Consider the following 18,488-nt stretch of genomic DNA (forward strand, 5'->3'; position numbering starts at 1 on the left):
CTTTGTTTTATAGTATATGAGTTTTTTAAAACTCTTTATTGAGTTATAATTTATATACTGAACAATCCACTCCTTTGAAGTGTGCAATTCAGTAGTTTTTACTAAATTCATAGAGTTGTCCAAAATCACCACAATCTAATTTTAGAACATTTTCCTGTGACAAAAAGAAACTCCATACTCATTAACAGTCACTCCCCGTTACCCCCAAGTCTCCTTCCCCTATAACTCTAGGTAATCTAATCTGCTCTGTGTCTCCATAGATTTACCTATTCTGGACATTTCTTATAAATCGAATCATACAATATATGATCTTTTGTTACTGATTTCTTTCATTTGGTATAATGTTTTCAAAGTTCATCTATGTTGTGACATGTACTTCATTCCTTTTTATGGCTGAATAATATTCCATTATATGGATATACCACAATTTGTTTATCCATTCTTCAGTTGATGGACATTGAGGTTGTTGCCACATTTTGCTACTATAAATAATGCTGCTGTGAACATTTGTATACAAGTTTTTGTATGGACATATGTTTCATTTCTCTTGTGCATATAAATATAGGGGTGGAATTGCTGGGTCATATGGTAACTCTATATGTAACCTTTTTGGAACTGCCAAGCTATTTTCCAAAGCACCTGCAGCATTTCACATCTCATCAGCAATTGTATGAGGTTCTAGTTTCTCTACATCCTCACCAACACTTGTTATTATCTATCTCTTTTTTAATAGCCATCGTAGTGGATGTGAAGTGTGTGGTTTTGGCTTGCATTTCCCTAATGGCTAGTGATGTTGAGCATCTTTCATGTGCTAATTGGCCATTTATATTTATTCTCTGGTGAAATGTCTATTCAGATTCTTTGCCCATTTTTTAATTGGTTTGTTTGACTTTTTATCATAGAGTTGTAAGTGTTCTTTATATATTCTGGATACAAGTCCCTTATCAGATGTATGATTTGTAAACATTTTCTTCAGTTTTGTAGGTTGTCTTTTCACTTTCCTGATGGTGTACTTCAAAACACAAAGGTTTTGTATTTTAATGTCATCCAATTTGTCTATTTTTTTCTTCTGTCATTTGTCTTATCTGTTGGTGTTTTATATGAGAAACCACTGCCAAATTCAAGGTTACAAATATTTATGCTTTCTTCTAAGAGTTTTATAGTTTTAGCTCTTACATTTAGGTATATGATCCATTTTGAGTTAATTTTTTGTATGATATTGAGGTGGAGGTCCAATTCCATCTTTTTGCGTGTGGGTATCCAGTTGTATCAGAACCATTTGTTGAAAAGACTATTGTGTTCCAATACTAATTCTCTGACATTGACTGTGTCCCGCCATTTAATTCAATCTGACACTATCTGGAGTTAGCGTCGGATCCCATAAATTAAATGGTAAGGTTCCCAACAAGACTGCCCTTACTTCGGAAGCCAGCTTCAAGTGTGGTCTCCAGGCTATGGGCACTTCTGCCTGGCTGAATTGGCTATAAGTTTGTGAGTTCTCACAACACTCCTTCAGGTTCAGTAGTTCACTAGAACAACTCACAGAACTCATGAAAGTGCTGCACTTATGATCCAAGGATTCAAATGAACAGCCAGATGAAGAGGTACATAGGACAAGTCTGGAAGGGTCTTGAGCACAGGAGTTTCTGTCTTTGTGGATCAGGGTACATCAATACGTTCACCAACCAGAAAGCTCTCTGAGCCTTGTTGTTTAGAGTTTTTATTGAGGTTTCATTACATAGGCGTGATTGAGTAAATCATTGGCCATGTGATTGAACTCAATCTCCAGCCCCTCTTCTCTCCCCAAAGGTCGGGGGCCAGTGGAGGTGGGGGTAGGGTGGTCTGAAAGTTCCAGCCCTCAAATCACATGGTTGCTTTTTCTGACAACCTCTCCCAATCTGAAGCTATCTAGGAGGCTCTGTCATGAGTCACCTCATAGCGTAACAAAGGCACACCTATCACTCAGGGAATTCCAAGGGTTTTTTGACATATATATATATATTTTTTTTAATTTTTTGTTTATTGCAGTAACATTGGCTTATAACATTGTATAAATTTCAGGTGTACATCATTATACTTCTATTTCTGCATAGATTACATCATGTTCACCACCCAAATTCTAATTACAACCCATCACCACATACATGTGCCGAATTATCCCTTTCTCCCTCCTCCCTCCCCGCTTCCCCTCTGGTAACCACCGATCCAATCTCTGTCTCTATGTGTTTGTTTATTGTTGTTATTATCTACTACTTAATGAAGGAAATCATGTGGTATTTGATCTTCTCCCTCTCCAAGGGGTTTTTGAAGCTCTGTGCCAGGAACCAGGGACAAAGACTAGATTTATTTATTTATTTTTTGTCATACTACAACTGTTCTTTTCTCCATTGAATTGTCTTGTCAAGTGTGTGTGCATTTCTTGTAGACGCTCTTTATTAGGTTGAGGAAGTTTCTTCTATTGCTAGTTTATTGAGTGTTTTTATCATGAAAGGGTGATGGATTTTGTCAGATGTTTTTCAGCATCTATTGAGATGATTGTATGGTTTTGTCTTTTATTTTAGCAGTATGGTATGTTATTTGATATTTGGATGTTAAGCCAAATTTGCATTCCTAGGATAAATCCCACTTATTCTTGGTGTATAATTCTTTTTACTATTTTATATAGTTTAAAAGAATTTAGGTACTACAGAAATCACCCATATTACTGAGGCTTTTAAAAATGAAAAGTATAATATGAAGTAATAATCAAAAGTTATACAGGTAGCCTGGTCCTAGATCACTTCTAAATCTCTGGCTCCGATATGTTAGACCAATATCCCAGAAGTGGAATTCTATTATCCTACAAGTATCATTTTGAAGTCTTTTTTAAAATACTGACCACATAATCTGGTCGATGATACAGGTAATTCTACCATCTTAGGGCAGAAAATTTATGTAATTTATATTTATACAATTTTAATAAGTATTTTGCAAGATCACAAAAATCATTAATAAATGTTTAAACATCTTGAAACCATAGAACTTAATCATTTTGGTGACCAAATATTAAAAAGTTGAGACTAGCTGATCAACTTCCCCTTACAAAAATTATTCTACATCCATAAATAAATAATAATAAAATCATGATAAAATAGTTATATGTATTCAAATTTTTTTGCATTTTTGGATTCATGACTAGCCTATGAAGCCATTTTACAGATCAAGAAATTAAGCCTTCAAGAGGTTAGATAAATTTCCAAAGACTTATAGCTCTTCTGTGATGGGACCAATGGTTAAACCCTGGTCTTTATGACACTGGAGTATGACTCTGACAAAGTGACTGAGTATAAATAGAGTGTTTCTGTTTTTATTTTGCTGGTTTTGTTGTTGTTGTTTTTAACCTAGAAATTATCCAGTGAGTTTATAAACCTTATATTCTTATACAACTTATTATCCTAGTACAACGTAGTACTTTGCTTTGATAAGTGCTAATCTGTATTTAATAACTTTTAGTACCCATTAGCATGTTTTCCATAAAGTACTGTAGCTGTAAGTGATGTTGCATCATAAGTATAGTTTAAGTTAACCATTATGGACTATAAAGATGGTTAAAATTGTTTCTCTTAATAAAACTAGGCCCAGGTGACCATAGGCTATATACATACACGTGCTTATATGACTGAATTAATAATATAAAGATTTTTTAAAGTGATTTAATTGCAACAGCTCCAAAATAACTGGTTCACATTTTTATATCTCAGCTCTCGTTATATCTTAATCACTTATAAAAGTTTGTTTTTCAATTGTTCATTCATTATTCATGCATCAGCCATTGTCTGGCACAGTCTGACGTTGTGTGACTATGAATCTGGTCTAGAAAAAAATTATTACAGTGAAATTACTTAATATTTCTTCCACAGTTTTCTAGTAGGAATTTTGGAACCATATTTAACTCTCTTTATGATGTTTAATTTTTTTTGACCTGAGTATTTTGGAAATACTTTGATTTCTTATTAATACTTTTCTTTCCTACTTTTTTTTTTAGCATTGCAAGAAATAGATAATATCAAGGACATCGGGAGTGGGAGAGATTGGACTGGGAGACTCAGCAGGTCAGAACATTTACATTATCATTTGCTGATCATTCTTTTTCTGTCAATTCTAGAGTTCTCAAAATCTCTTGCCATTTGTTTATTTCTTATATGTGCTTACTTGGTATTTCTCAGTTTTGCAAATCATGACAAATATCTTTATATAAAAAGTCCAGCATTTGGGTATCCTCTTTATAGGATTTGAGAGTGCTGAATCCTAACCATTAGACCACCAGGGAGCATCTCTTTGGGATTTGAAGGTGAAAAAATAATTTAAAGAAATTTTGGGGAATAGAAGAAAATTTCTTATCTAATAAGATATAGGTACTCTGATTTCTGTTATTCTTTATATTATATAAACTGTTTTGAAATGAGGACTTCTTGTATCTTTTCTAGAATCAAAACCTTAAAACATGTAAAATGTTTTAATTGTGTAATTGTAGTGGGGAACACTTGGGTCATGAAAGTCAAGTTTTCCTTCTTCTCTGCTGTTTTCTCTGGGCTCGGGTCCACCTCTAAACGCTCTTGACACTCTTCGGAGTCAATCTGTTTGCTAACACTAATTTTAGCTATTGAATGTTGACTACCATGTGTTAGACAATTTCTTTGTAAATAGAAAGATTCCCACAGTCAAAAGGTCTAGTATGAGCATTTGTCAGCCATTGTGGAAGGTTTAGTGTTAGTCATACTCCTTGGTAAGCTGGAGCCATGCTGGCCTTTGCAGTCTCCATTGCCCTGAGTGTCACCGTGAGTGACTGATGGCTTTGTATTCATCTCCTACTTCAGAGAATTCTCTCAGTTGTCGTAAACAGTGATTACAACTCTCACTACTATTGCTTGACTATTTATGGAAGCTTGAGGATCCTCTCCCTCTCTGCTACTCCTCCAGTGTTACCACTCTCACAACTCACCTGAAGTTTGACTTAGCTCCTCCGTATCCAGGTCTCCTATAGAGCAACTACCAGTGGGTTTTTCAGTTTTCATCACACAGAGAGATAAATGCCTTTGTCCTTCAGTTTGATCACATCTCTTCAAGTCAAATGGCTTATTCAGAAAGGAGCTAAGCTTAAAGTTCTTTTGCCTGGATGCTTCAGGGAGTTAGTTATTTCTTAGCATTAGCATTAGGGACTAGACAGATTATTATTGTTGTATATCTTGAGAGAACACTACCCTCAGGCTTAAAGGAAAGATAATTTCCAGTATATTTTAATGCAATGCATATACTCAGATCTCTGCTCTTAGCTACATTAGGTAAGAGTCCTGTAAAAAGCTGTATTTAGAATGATATGCCCAAGTAATTGAGTTTGTAAGTATGTCTGCACTGATTCTTGCGGAGTTGAGAACCACTTTGGGGTGAGACTTTCATAAAGAGTTTTCTGGTAGTAAACATCTCCAAATTTTCAGTTTAAAAATTTCATTGAATTCAGCATTAAAAAGAAATACATTGAAGCCAAAAGTGGTGGATTTTCTTGGCAACCAGTCCTTATGTAAACATTGACCTTAAATTGAATACAGTTGTTCTTTGAGTTTTGCATGTTTGGAAGCAAAAACCAAGAAGGAAGAGTCAAACATCTTGTAGATCCCTATCGTCTTGAGAGACGGAAAATAACCTCAATCCAATCCACCTATTTTACAAACCTAAATTGCCTCCTACTACTACATGAAATATTAGTAACAGAGGTAAATCTTGACACGATGCAGGCCTACTGCCTTATGCTGCCTTAAAGCTTATGGAATACAAACAATTCTGCACATAACATTGTACACACACATAAAAAATACCATCATCATTTGCCATCTTCACCAATTTATGATTTGATAAAGAATACAACTGGTACTAATATTTCACTTTAGATTGTGCTGATATTTGAATAAATCAAGAACTTTAAGATTTTTTTTGCTGTTGTTTCTTTGGAGAAGTTCCCTATTCAGCTGGATGAAATGAAAAGATGGCTATTCATTCGTTCATTCATTCATTCATACAACAGAAGTTCCTACTCTCCTGGAGCTTTTATTTTAGTGGAGGAAAACGTAAAGTGAAGATTTTAATAGATGTGTTAATGAGGATAAGTACTAAGAAGAAAATAAAGCAGAGTAAACAGAGAATGATGGGAGACTATTTCAGATACTGTGTCTAGGGAAGGCCTTTCTAATAAGGAGAGAATGGAGCATAGACCTGAATGGAGTGAGAGAGGGAACCATTTAGATATATGGGTGAAGAGGGCCGGCCCCGTGGCACAGGGGTTAAGTGCTCGTGCTCCACTGCTGGCGGCCCGGGTTCAGATCCCGGGCGCGCACCGACGCAGCGCTTCTCTGGCCATGCTGAGGCCGCATCCCACATACAGCAACTGGAAGGATATGCAGCTATGACATACAACTATCTACTGGGTCTTTGGGGGGAAAAAATTTAAAAAATAGATATATGGGTGAAGAGATATACATTCGGTGGGAAGAACAAGTATAGGGAGTGTGCTTGATGTGTTGAAGGAGTGTCACAAAGGGCAGTGTGGCAGGAAGAGATTAAGGAGTGGACAAATAAGAGATGATCATAAAAATTATGATATGGTTTTATTATAACTATCACGTGATCCATAAGACTATTGTTAGGAGGAAACATGGAGTAGTTAAAAAAAAACAATTTAGTAGGAATTAGAGGGCATGAATTCTGGAAGGAGCTGGGTGACTTGGGGTCTTTAACCTGTATTTATCTGCCAAATGACCAGCAGTGCTTCTCCCATAAAGAGAAGCACACTGGTATTATCTCTGCAATTATTTCACATTTGTTAAGCCAGTGTTCACATAATAGGTAGTAAATAATAATTGGTTGAATTAAGAGTCACCTACCTTAGAAGTGACCATTTTTAATATGAAAGAGAAAATAAGGGATATTATTTCATGTAAATAACAGAGGAAAATGGCCATATTTATTTTCAGAAAAATGATCAGGTTAGAGAAGATATTATTGATACTTGAAAGGAAAGGTTCTTTCTAAAATTATCATTACTATCCTGTGAAAGAATCAAAGTGACTATTAAAAAAGGAATTTTGGAGGTTGGGATGCTTTCTACCAGCAGTCTTGTGGCAACAGTTTCCAGTTGCCAAATAACTTTCCAATTTACCAAAAATTTTTTAAACTTTTAAATCAGGACATTAAAAAACTATTTTAGAACTATAACTAGGTATCTAAGCTAGATTTCCATTTTTTGACTATCAAAATATTCATGCAATAAATATATGTGTATTTTTCATAAACAAATGTATAAAAACCTATTTTTTATGAATATTTAATATGATTTTCCTGAAAATGCTTGTTTATTCTAAATTCTTTTGTTTTTAGTCATCAGAATAAGAATCAGTTTTATGACTAAACAGAGAAATAAGGAAATTTTTCTTTGACGTTATTTTTGAAGGAGAGGGCATGCCTACCTCAACTTTACATACACACCTAAAATTATTTTGGAATCTGCGACGACTCAAGTCCCTTCCTGCCACAGACAGTGGAGGGGATTCTCCTTCTCCTGGAAGGGCCAGGCTCTCCACCTATGGTTAAATCCCACTTCCTCCAGAAGTTCTACAAACTTTGATTCTTCAATCCGGTATCTTCAGTTTCTTTCCTGGAACCTTTAATATTTAAACACGCTCAAGTTTCCCATCATAAGATAAATAAATAAATAAAAACTTTCCTTTGATCCTTCCTCCAGCTACCATTCCTTATATATACATAGTTCCCTAATGTCTTAACTTATTGTCTCCATTTTCTTTCTTCCCTCTCACTCCTCAATTCTCTTCCACTTCTATTGTGCCAAGTCTTGCTAGGGTCATCAGTTCCCTCTATCACACTAAATCCAAATGGTATTTTTTAGACATTATCTTATTTGGCCCTTGAGTTCATTCAACTGCGTGAAGGACTCCCCATCCACACACACCCCCGCCCCACATTTTTTTTTTGAAAGATTCCCTTCTCTTTGCTTTTTTGCTGGAAATGAATCTGTCTTGTTCTCCACTATATCCCTAACACACCTTTCTAAGTGCTTTGCTCTTAGAATAAATTTGGTTTTTAGATCCAAACCCAAGTATTATAACGTGAGTTACAATGTCATAAAGGCTACAAGAGCTAGAAGGTGGCATTCTATAAGGGTTCACAAAAAAGAGAAGAAAGTTTCTCTTTTTAAACAAGATGGTATTTGACCTGGGTCTTAAAGGATGCATATGATTTTCCTAGCAGAGATGTTGGACGCTGGGAGGATAGACTAGTATATATTTAAGGTCCTGGCGTCTTAAGAGTATCTTTGGATTTATGTAAGTTTTGATGCAGCATAAGGTAGACAAAAGGGGAATAATGACTGTAAAGATTTGTTGGGCTCTTTATGACGTCAAAAACTTTACAATTCAAAGTCTGTAAAGAGGCATTTGAATCTTATGTTAGTGATTTGACTTAATTCAACAGGACTTAGGGAGCCATTGGAAATTTTTGTTTGTTTAGGGAACGTAGGAGGTGATTGGGTCTGTGCCTTGGATTAATTAATTAATATGCTGGTAGTATGAGGTTGATTGAAAGGGGAGTGGCTACAAGGAAAAGATAGGAGACCAATCAATCATCAAGCAAGAGATCAAGAAAATCAGGACCAATGTGCTAATACCTGGGGACATATAGAAGCAGAAATTCAGAGATGGAATCCATAGGGCTTGACTTCCTACAGCAATAGGGATGAATGTCAACCTTGAGTAACTGAAATAAAGGCCATGAAATTCATGGATATAGGAAATCAGAAAAAAATAGTTGTTTGTTTTTATTTATTTCCTTTTTTTTTATTGGTGGGGGACATGAAGTGTTTTGAGAGTCTTTGCTTTTGAGATACTAGCATTGATATATTGAAGAAGTATTCCATGCAGAGATTCTGGAACCTGGCAGGGGAGTTGAGGATGAAGCTGTGTGAGTTTAAACTGGATAGCACAAGTTGCCTCCTTAGTGGAAGAAGAACAATCCATGCTGAGGTAATACCCTGAAAGACCAAGAGTCTGAATGAACGCCATGTGGGATTTTGAAGAAGACCAAATGGAATAGTCAAAATAAAAGAAATTCTGAAGTCTGAATTGTGGTTCTGCTGCTTGATAAGCTATGTGGTCTTGAAGCAGACGTTGGTTTATTTCTTCATTTGTTTAATTTTAATCTCTGCACAGGTGCTGCCTGAGTGGTCTGCAAGTAGTAAACACTAAATGCAGCCTTTATTGGCTCACTAGAATATAATTGTTTCTGGATTATGGAATTTTTTTGGAAGTATTGAAAATCATTTAGGTGTCCATTTGTTCATTCATTTCATTCATTCATTCATTTATTCATATATTCTTTTTTTGTTTGTTTTTGTGAGGAGGATCAGCCCTGAGCTAACATCTGCCAATCCTCCTCTTTTTGCTGAGGAAGACTGGCCCTGGGCTAACATCCATGCCCATCTTCCTCCACTTTACGTGGGACGCCGCCACAGCATGGCTTGTCAAGCGGTGCGTTGGTGCGCGCCTGGGATCCGAATCGGCGAACCCCGGGCCACCGCATTGAAGCGCACGCACTTAACCACTCACACCACTGGGCCGGCCCCCTATTCATATATTCTTACTGAGTCTTAACCTGTGGCAGGCACTCTGAATTATACTGCCTGACTTTGTTTCCATCCCATTTTTGATTAGAATTTTCATTGTTCAGCGTGGCATATTATTCTCATTTAGTTGTCAGAAAAAGACTGATTGCTTTAGATCTTGTCCATCTATGGAATCATGCCTTCCACATCTCAGACTGACTCTCCTCTTCCTCAAGTTGGTTAAAGTAGCTATAAAAGGAAGTGGTGGAGAATGTTGCTTTTAGGTTTACAGTAATGGGAAATGCATTCATTATGCTGATTCCCTTTGGATACTTACAGTAAGTTATTTAACTCATGAATGATTTAAATCATCCTCTTTAATAGTAGTTAAACGCGCTGATGTTATAGAGATCTGACAAATACAACTAATACCATGTGACTACTGAGAAATTTTTGGATGGAAGTGCCAGTTAGAAGAGGGGAGACCTATCCCTGAATGCTGAATGAGTGCTTGCCTGGGGTCTTCCCAGGAACAGGAGCTGACACAGGTGTTCAGCACAGTTGCTTACTGCTTCCCATCAAGAAGGATGGGGGGTTCTTAGCGCTGCTGGTTTGTGGCACTCAGCATATTTGGCAAGCAGTCAGCCCTGGCTGTGGATTTCCCTGGGGAAAATGAAAGCCACAGGGAAGTCATCAGTGTGACCTTCTGCTGGGTAGTTGGCACACAGTTGCACCGCAGGAAGGCTTTCAGTTGTCATTTGCCGAGCGGGTAGATATCAGGTGCTGATAGAGGCTCCCCATTCAAGGTGGGAAGAGGAGAAGGAAAAAAAATATTGAGCAGAAGCTTACCAAATAATTCCCAGTCATGAAGCTTAACACCAGCTGATTTCCTGATAAAAGGGATTTTTTGGGGGGGGTGGGGGGAGTTTCTTTGGTTCTGCAAGCACAATTATAAGCTTTCCTATTGAAGTCTGACCCATCATATTGAAATGCTGTCACTAGTATCATTAGCAAGTAAAGTGTTGATAACATAGTCAAATGCACAGCAGAGTTCTGGCTCTTAAGTGTCTGGACTAACTCCCAATATTAGGAATAGGAGTCAAACTGCCATCACTTTTCCTGTGCTAACAGACGCCCTGCCATTAGCAGTCTGAAGGCAATTTTAATAAAATACATAACCCTGCTGAGTTGGTCTCAAAAGATAAATAAGCAATGCAGAAAAGAAGCTTTTGTTTAAAAGTAATTATTTAAACTATGCATTACAGGTAATTTTCTTTTACCAGTAAGGCAAATGCTATCAGAATTTCAATAATGATTTGGTGGCACTTATCTAAATAATGTGATATTGTCATTTCAAAGAGTTAAAGCATCACTTTATTTTCACTTATATCCAAAATGAGGACAAATTGGATCCAGGTATCGTGTGCATGTGTTTTACAGTTTATGTTACATTTTTTGGGTGAATAGTATATTCTTAGACAGATTTATGGAAATGTAACAAGCTGGTGATAGAGTTCTGGGAACTGCAGGTTGACTTCCAAACACAGATTAGAACAGGAGGGCAAAGAACATCTTTTTATTTTTCCCTCGCTGTCAGAAAGGAAATCACATTTCAGTCTCTGAAAAACTCTTTTAATAGGATGCTTGTCCATAAACCACAGTCACAAGGGTATAATAAATGTGTACATATATCAGAGGAGCCCAAGCTTTGTTTGCCAAAAGTTAAAATTCTCAGAAAGCTTTTTAAGAGTCTGTTTGAAAACCGTTAATACCACCACCTCTCCTTTCCCTCTTAATAGTGACACACTGGCCTGAAATCATTAATGTAGAATGAGCACTGGCCTTACAGTAGGCGGAGTAAGAACTTGCCTACACAAATATGATGTCAGAGGCATCAGGAAGGCTTCTGTTTCCAACTGCCATCTAGGAGGGCATGGAGTAGCCTGTGCTTTGGAATGAGACAGACCTCAGTTCAAATCCTACTCAAATCCTGACTCTTTTTTTCATGCTATATCACCTTAGGCGAGTTATATGTCTTCTCCAAGTCTTTGTTTTCTCATCTATAAAATAGGAATAATAATAAAGCCAATCTCATATGATTGTTACAAGGGTGAAATGAGACAAGACATGTAAAACATTTAAGATGGTGTCTGGTACAGAGTAAGCACTCAAGAAATGTTCTTTTTTATTTTAATTAGCTTTTAACACAATTTTATATGTTGATAAAAGGTTATATGTTGAACATGATGCTAGGAGTTGGGAAAAATATGTTGATCTCTATATGGTCTCCACTTCAAAACTAAAAAGTCTAATGCAAGGCAGATATTTAAGCAGATAACTCAAGTACTGTGTGCCACTTGTAATATTGATATGAGTCTTGAGGACACATGGCCTAATCTAGGCCATGGGAAAAATTTCTGTAAAATCTTGGTTTGTTGAGTTTTCAAAGGGAAAACACTAAGCTATATATTTCCATTCTGAGCTGTTGTGATCAAAGCCAACTATTTTTTTTTTCCAGGAGTGATTTTTTCTCAGCAACTTGTTCTTTCTGTTCTTCTTCCTTTACATTTATGTAAACCTTTTCTTTGATTGTTAGCACCGTGGTTAGATGATATGTATAGTCAGAAAGAAGAGGTAAACATATATTAAGCACTCAAATGCTGCTCAGCATCTCTGCTGAAATGATTTGGGGGAAGAGCTGAAAACACAGGCTTTATTCTCATATGTTGCTGAAGGGAATGAAAATTGATACAAACATTTTGGACAGGAATTCGGTGATATATAACAAATCTATATATACACACCATTTGACCCACAAGCCCATTTTTAGGAATTTATCCTGAAGACACCTCTTCAACGATATGAAAATCACATGCCCAAGGTAATTCATTGTGGAATTGTTTATAATTGTAAAATATTAAAAACTATCTAAATGCTCATGGGTAGGAGAATAGTTGAATACAGTCATGCATTGCTTAATGACGGGGACACGTTCTGAGAAATGCATCGTTAGGCGATTTTGTCATTGTGCGAACGTTACAGAGTGTACTTAGACAAACCTAGATGGTATAGCCTACTACACACCTAGGCTATATGGTATTAATCTTATGGGACCACTGTCGTATATGCAGTTAGTCACTGACAGAAATGTCATTATGCAGCTCATGACTACACTAACACACTATGGCATCTCCACGTCACGAGGTACCATGCAGCTGTAAAAAGAATGAACAAATATAGAGTGATTACCAGGCTATACTGCTAAGTGAAAAAAGTGCCAAAAAATAATATCTAGAATGAAAGGAAAATAAGAAAATACATATGTATCTGCTAATTGGGCAAAAAATAGGAAAGATAAATCAGAAACTCATGAAATTGGTCACTTACAGGCGTTGGGCCCAGTGAATGGGGATTGAGAGAGTAGAAATAGGGTGGAAGAGGTGATGGAGGAGTGACACTTAACTGAATGTCCTTTTTTTGGATACAGTTCTGGTTTTTGGAACTGTATTGATGTTTCACATACTTAAAAATAAATAATTAATTAAAATGAACTAGGGTGTTCAGGGAGCCCTACGTGAAAAACACAAAATAACAAGTAAACTTAACTGTGAATTAAAAATGAAGGGAGTGGGGAAAAAAGAGCTAATTTAAGTAACTTTGCCAGACAGTATTTTGACCTTATGCTCTAAGATTAAAAAAAGGAACTATTGTGCTCTAATCAAAGAATTTGTTTTTCACATGATATGGATTAATGATTATGTTTTTCGTAGGGAGCGTTAGCATTTCTGAAACTGCTTTAACTATATCCCAGGATTGTAGATAATGAGAGCCACTTTCCTTACTGTAAAAGAAAGAAAGAGGGCTAGAATGAACCCTGTGGTATTGAAGTGGAATCTGAGGTGCCAATATGAACTCATGGTGTGTGTGTATATATACATATGAAGTATGTATCACAGATATGCAGATATACAAATAAAGAAATAGTTGTGAATGTGTGTGTGTGTGTGTTCATTTATACAGTCTCTACTTCTGTCTGCTGAGAGGGCCTAGAAGCAATAATACCTCAATAGTGATGAGCACACCTAGTTCCTAGATCTTGTTTTCTAAATACCATTCTCCAATAAAAGAAACCAAGAATCTTTGTAGAAATGGATGATTCTAAGGCTAGAACTGGAAAAGTATATGATGAGAAACTGGAACATTTTGTGGTGCAAGAAAGTAAGGAAGGACTAAAAAATATTAGTAACGTGTTGAAAGGACACAGAAGCCAACTTGAAGTGGCTTCCAATGGCCACGTCTGGGGCATGTGAACAAGAAAATAATGATAGTAATGGAGTATACTCAATGTAGTCCATGATGTTATAAGAAGTATTGAATAAATAAATAAATGAGGGAGAAAGGAAAGCTCTTTTATTACAGTAGAATACCAATTAATGACTATAGAAGGAATGATGGAAGTAGAAAATTACCATTTGGTAAACAGCATAGTAATAATTTTTTCAGGCACAAATGTTCGTAACTGGAAACTAAATTATTGGTAAAAATATGATGATAAATAGGATACTTACGTAGTGTTAAAATCTCTCCTCTAAAAATGCTTATTAATTACAAAAGGGAAAGAAGTAGCTTTACAGTGGAGAAAGCTGGCAGACACCACCTAAAATAAGCGATCAAAGTTAACATCACCAGTAATGAGACATATCAGCATCATGTGTCACACCTATGATTCACTGAGAAAGGCAAAAAAATTATTTCTGTTGTGTTCTGGCCAAAAATGTATTATATGAATTTTATCATGAGGAAGTATCAGACAACTCAAATTGAGGAACATACTACAAAATAACTGGGCAGTACTCTTAAAAAGTGTCAAAGTTATGAAAAGCGAAGAAATACTGAGGAATTGTCCCAAAGAGAAAGAGACTAAGAAGACATGACAACTATATATTGGTTTATGGTCTAAGAAAAGGACATTAAGTGGGATAATTGTTGAAATTTGAATAAGGTCTGTAGATCAGCCAATGGTATTGTATTAATATTAATTTCTTGGTTTTGATCATTGTACTATGGTTTTGTAAGATGTTAATACGCAAGGCAGCTGGGAACTCTGCTATCTTTGCAATTTTTTGTAAATCTGAAATTATTTCAAAATGAAATGTTAAATTGAAAAATAATAAAATATATGCCTTAAATAAGATATATGCATGTATTATGCACTCTCCTTTATTATCATAAAGGAAAGTGTTTGCTATCTAAGAAGGTACTATCACTACCTTCCTAGGCTCTAGGAAGAAAGGAGAAATTAGAGTGGTAAGTATGTAGCATTGTGAATTGGGTCTTATGCTGTTAACTGGCTCTGTCACACACTGTGTAAGCCTTGAGGGTGCTTGCTATACCTTTGTATTTACTAGTATATTTTCCAGTAAAATAGGGATAACAATCTTAGCAATATGGTTTCTAATTATTCACACCAGTGGAGGAGAGCAGAGATGTCGAGTATAGAGCCCAACAAAACTAATTTTAAGAAGCACTTAAGTGAAGATCAAGATTTAATGCCAATGAAGGACCAAATGTATCCTAGTAGGTGTAAAACTCTAGATTATAGCAATATTTCCTGATGAGGAAGACAGAGCTAGTATATTCAGTTCAATGGATGTGTCTAAAGAGATCAGTAATCAGACAAAAGTTAGAAAGGAAGTACGGGCACAGTACACAATGCAGCCAGTCAGTCATCGCTGAGAGTCCAGATTTTTAAGTTAGAAGCAGGGTGTGGTGAGTCACACCTCGTCAAGCTTGATGGTGCTAGTGGGGTGGGGCTGGTACTCATTAATGCTTTGTGACAGCATTAAAGGACTATAGGGTAAAGGAACAATAGCAACTTGGAGTTGCACAGAGTTCTGTATACCATCAGCTTGTTTTCACATACATTCATGTTCAAAAATTTCGTGTTCAACATAGTTATGAGATGTAGGCAGAGGCTGATTTTATTACTTATATTTTTTAGATAAAGAACTCAGATTCAGCATTTCCAAAGTCATATCGCTAAGCTGTGGAGACAGGATTTGTACTGTAGACCAGAGTGTTCACCTGAGTTCATAAGCCTTCTTCTAGCATCAGGGAACTCCTTAAAATTACATGAAATTTTTGTGTATGTTATTATACAGATACATTTTTCCCCCTGAGGAAAGGATGCAGATTAATTGGTTCTATCAGAGTTTCATAGGGGTTCGTTATTTCAAAGAGGATCAAATGTAGATTTTCTTTCTACCCTAGTGCACGATATGGAGTGGATATATTTTTGCTAGACTTGGGAATCCATAACTCTTATAGTGCACGTACTCAAGAAGTATCATTCTCAGTAGCATTTAACATGCAGATTGTAGGACTTGCCCAGAATCCAAGAGTTGGTGCCAGAAATGAAACCAAGACTCCACTTGCTGACAGTTAGAGAAGTGACTAGCCTATTGACCACATTATGAATTGTTTACAGTGCAGATAATTTTTTAATAGTCTAACACCAACCAGGGAGACTGAAGGTCTGGTTCCCAGGCAGGGTACCACTCACTGGAAGAGATTGGGTCCAAAGGAGCCTTGAGGATCAACCCAGTTTTGATGCTCTGTTGAGACATTAATTAGCATTTTGAGCATCAGGGTGATTTGAATAAAATTCTGTAGATTGCTTCAGAATCCTGGGAGTGGAGTTAGGGGCAAGAGTACAATTATCTTCCCTATGTAGAATAAAGCAGTTTAAATCTGGCAGAGGCCTTGGGGTGAATATTCTGAATGTGTTATTTCATCCAGCACCTGAAACTCTCCCCAGAGTTTTAGCTTCCTTAATTACTCTGGGCATTAGAGAAGTTCCTTCTGTCCAGTGGCAGTAAACTCTTTCCTTCAAAGAATACTTTGAATGGTGTCAGAGTCTGTATATGGCTTTGACATTTGCCAAAAAGGTCACAGTATCTGCTAAGACACACAAATATTTTTCCTATCTATGAGTGTGTGTCTTGCCATTACAGAGAAGATAAAAACAAACAAAGAAGAAACCAACTATTTAATTCTTTACCATTAGAATCAGAGTCCCTTGTCCATTATGTATATTTGATTTCCAAACCCTGGATTTATATCAAGATGTGTTATAAAGACGATATAAAATTAAAAATTTAATCTAATCACTAGTGTTTTAGAGAGTAATACAGAATCTAAGAGCTGGATAATGCTTATCTAAGTCACTGATTTTGTAGACAAGGAACTGAGACTCAGAGAGGTTAAATTTTGCATCATTTTACACAGTTAATAAGCAACAGAGCCAGAAAAAGAACCCAGATTTCCTGATTCCTGGCCCAGTTTTCTTTCCACTATGGCATGGTGCCTCATGACACGTATGAGATTAGAGCAAAATTATATTTGTTGAAATGCATGAAAAATGTTTCGGGTCTTTTGATGATGTTTTGTGGATCTTTGTGTTTATTTTTCTTTTGTTTTTTAGTTTTACACTCTAAAATTAATAAGTAAATAATGTCCTTTATCTACCTCAGATTAGTAAGGTTCTACTGATAATTTTTTTCTCTTCAACAATCTGCCTATAGTTTTGGAAAATACCTTCTTTCAGAATAAATGCATGCAAACCTTTGAATTGCTAGCACTTGAGTTGCTAACTCATTAAGTGACTAATCTGAGAAATCACCTCTGTTGTTAGGTGTACTGGATTGCAAATGTCTTTTGATAGTTCTGCAGTGGTAGTGTAGGGATTTGCAACTGGCAGGCAGGAATTGAATTGCCATCATTTGGCTTTGGCGGGAGTTAGAGTCTTGTCTCCAACATAAGCATGAGCCAAGGTACTGTCTCCTTTTTTCTAATTTTAGTTGGAACCATTGGCACTGATCGTACCTAGACAGACTAGTGTTATTTCTACCCAGCACAATCTGCTGGCATGGGCTCTATTCCAAGCCATGCAGTTGAACTTCTCCCCCTGGTTTACCAAACAGAGATATGATTGGATGTAGAAGACAGGAGCTTTCACCTTTTTCATTAGAAGACATCCTTTTAGGCATAGAGATTCTAAGTTTAATTGGTTCAATGTGTGACTCAGAGAGAATTGGCTTTTATGACTGAAAATTGCAGTGTGCTTTAATTGTGGTCATGAAATAATTACCCTGATATTTTAGTGCTGGGACATGGATATTGATGTGTTTAACTGCTCAAGGGTGAGGGGAAAGGTAAGAATTGATGTCTGCTTTTCAGCCCTCCCCTGGCCTCTGCTGGAGCAGAGGAGTTGTGCAGTTGCCCTGTCATGATCTCCAGTGATGGGCAGCTATCCCTGCTGGCATCTTGCAAGACCTCAGTCACACCGGCCATGCTGTGGCTCCCGTCCGCATCCCTTTATCACAACCCTCAGTAAGACCCCTTCAGACCATCATTGCTCTCCCTCAACTAAGTCCCATACCATGGAGAGTCAAGGGGCATCACAGCCTCTCTCGAACCTTGACCCTCTATGCAGCCATACCTGTCCCCTATTCTCCCTACTTCAGTTTGTCCCGGGATGTCTGCAAGGCTGCTGCCACAAGGCTGCTTGTGGGAGCAGGCCGTAAGTCTTCTTTTCGCTTGGAGCCTAAACAGAAAGAGGTTTCTACTATTTTCCATCTGACCCCAACCTCTCCACTCCGGGCTTGCCCTGGGGGAGTAGGAGTGCAGGGCCCTCACATTAGCATTTGAGGTCGCTTTTTCCTGGTGGCTCTTCCTTCACCCTAAATAAAAAATGCAAACAATACTCAAAATCTTACGCTATTACCCATAAACAGTGATTTTCCATATAGAAAAGCAGAGGAGTTTTTTCTCTGTTTTTTTGTGA

The 18,488-nt window shown here is 36.9% G+C and overlaps 1 protein-coding gene across 2 annotated transcripts in view; it reads left to right on the forward strand.

Annotated features, from left to right (window-relative positions):
* Nucleotides 1-18,488, forward strand: part of SOX5 (SRY-box transcription factor 5) — a 964,162-nt gene that overhangs the window by 311,614 nt on the left and 634,060 nt on the right. For both annotated transcript variants that reach the window (XM_087442676.1, XM_087442678.1), the window contains one exon: nt 4,025-4,091. The gene's annotated coding sequence lies outside the window, so the exon portion shown is untranslated. The remainder of the gene's footprint in view (nt 1-4,024; nt 4,092-18,488) is intronic.

The sequence above is a fragment of the Ceratotherium simum genome, chromosome 17 (assembly GCF_057802395.1).
Source record: "Ceratotherium simum simum isolate JZ-2026a chromosome 17, ASM5780239v1, whole genome shotgun sequence".
In the NCBI taxonomy this organism is placed as follows: Eukaryota; Metazoa; Chordata; class Mammalia; order Perissodactyla; family Rhinocerotidae; genus Ceratotherium; species Ceratotherium simum.